We start from the raw sequence: 2,701 nt of genomic DNA, 5'->3' as shown, positions 1-2,701 counted from the left end.
CATCATCTCGTGTACATTTTGATCTCATACCCATGTCTAGACTTACGTTGGTTACATCCGCAACATACACACCTATTCTACTTTCCATATAAACTTGACATGTATAACAGAGCTTGCTGTTTCCATACAGACTGCATAAATACAACATCATCACTAGTGGCAGGTACAGTGAGAGTGGCGTCCACGCACCTGAAAGGTCCAAGGGGTAGCCCATCGCTCCAATTGGGAGGGGGTGCCACATGGTAGCTTATCAAACCAGAATACGCGACAAGCTCGTCAGGATCAAGAGCACCTGTGTGCATGCAAGGCAAATGTCAATACTGGCAGTGCTTATCTGTGCGATGTAGTTGATTTTGTTTGTGTCGGTATAAATACACGCGTATGTGTGGTGTATGTGGTCTCTGCAGTGCAATTTCGAACGAGACATCTAATAAACTCTTTCATATACGCAGCATACTTTGATCGGGCTATGCCGTGTGGGCTAAACGACTGATATCCCCAAGAACACTCAGTGCATTCATAGATATACAATTAGGTAGGGCAAGTATCATGCACTTATAAAAGTACGCACTACCGCATCACCAATAACACTCCGTGGAGTCATATATATATGCAATTATGCAGGATGATTATCATGTACTTAAAAAAGGACACGCTATAGGAGATGCCAATATGTAAATTGAAACATCTGAAGAAGAAAAAATTGCAACGAAGTACAAGCCAAGTGTTTTGAAATACCACCAACACGGGGGTACGACCTGCACCTACACGGATAAGAGGCCGTTGAATGTCACAAGTTGATGTCCAACATTATTATTTGCAGTCATAATATCCACAGACTCAGCACTATACAGAAGCAAAATAAAGTCAGAAGTCACACAATTATGTCGACAGATAGTGGGACCAAATGTCAGGGTTTGATGGAGGAACTATGTTTAGTGTACCAGTTGTTGAGTATGCAAATCTGTGGAAAGGTGAACGTTCATACGACTCAAAAACTAACATAACATAGAAAATTCTGAAACTTGCGCACGAATAAAACACGCCCGAGAGACTACAATAATACCGCTGATATACGAGTATGCACGGTACGAGGTTAGCAGCTGAACAGCCATTCTATAAAAAAATAGTTCACAGACGTTCTATCAATAGATAAAAAAAGGCTTTCTATGAATAAATTAATCTCAGGTCACTCATCTCGAGCGAGTGGGTTGCCGACGCACGAACAAACGACCAAATTGCGATCCAGTGAACTGCCAATTGATAGCACAACAATTTGGGCATCCAGACAAACGTACGACTTTTGGCCTTCTCCTGCACTTCCAATTTCCTTTTCGCCGTATCGACCATCTGCTCTAAGGCATTCTCCGCCTGCAGCGAACAACGGAACATATAAGCCCAGAGAAACAAACTTGTAGGGAAACGAAGGCACAGACAAGATACATTTGAAATAAAGAAGAATCCCAGAATAAGGTACCGGCAAACCCTAATGAGAGAGTTCAACGGTGAGCTGAAGGGCAATAGATATGATTAAAATTTCAAGTTTCGCGCTGTCAGTTACAACAGCCAGCTGATGCGCTTCTGATAGCTAATTCAAAATTAAATGCGCACTAATCTATTCACACTTATTTGAAGAATTAGTCCAACTTACCATCTTCAGCCTGGTGGAGAGCTGCATAATAACTAACTCCTGCGCGCGCACCCTCTCGCTCATCCGATTGACCAGCTGCACCTTCCTCTGATGTTGCACAACTGCAAAGTAACCAGCTACTATTAGTCAAGGTTTCCCCAAGCTACTCTCATTAGAATTTGCAATTTAATAGCATTCTACTCCCAATAAGATAGGTAATTTTATAGCAATACACTCATCATTCTCAACAATGGATATGTGGTATCCATAAGTATAGGCTAGAGGACCAGATGGGTATACACGTGTGATTTGTTCTGTTTTATACACGAGAGTGACTCATGTACAGCCATGCGAGTGCTTCAAGTGGAAACAACCCGAGTGTCAGGTAAGGACTATAATAAGGCCGAGAAAACAGGGCATGAGAGCCATGCAAGGACAGACAAGGCTGCTATTCGAACATGGGTATACAAATTAAAGACATATTCTCTGGTTGAGTACGATTCAGGCGAGATAAGAGTGCACTAATAATGAAGACTGCTCAAGCGCAGCCAATACGACAAACCGAGTGCGAGTTTTGAAGTGTGAGTCTTGAAGCTTTCGCAGAGTACGTGAATGATGAGGTATTCCGCTCGACAGCTGCTGTCCTATCGCGAACAACAAAAGTCAGACTGGCTATAGACGGAAGTCAAGCCGGGATGTCACCAAAAACCATAACTTTGACGACCCGATCACTATAGAGACAGACTAAGCAACTAGCAACATACTAACACCAGTTCATGTGCCAAATTGCATGCGACAAACAATATGAACCGAAAATTATCCTCACCGCCACACGCGGTCTTCGTCCACTCAACACTTTCTGACATACCATTGTTCGCTAAATACTGAAGAGCTTCCTCCTGTTTGAGGATTTTTTGCATCACAACTTCGGGATCATAATTATTCTATTCAAGTTGATTAGAATAGAAGATGATATTAATAACACTGCAAAAGTGTATCATACTGTGGATTTTATTGATAAAGATGATGCTAAGGACTATATACCATCATGGTTATGAGTACTACATCCAT

The sequence above is a fragment of the Sphaeroforma arctica genome, assembly GCF_001186125.1.
Source record: "Sphaeroforma arctica JP610 unplaced genomic scaffold supercont1.914, whole genome shotgun sequence".
NCBI lineage: Eukaryota > Ichthyosporea > Ichthyophonida > Sphaeroforma > Sphaeroforma arctica.
Note: the sequence above shows the minus strand (reverse complement) of the source record.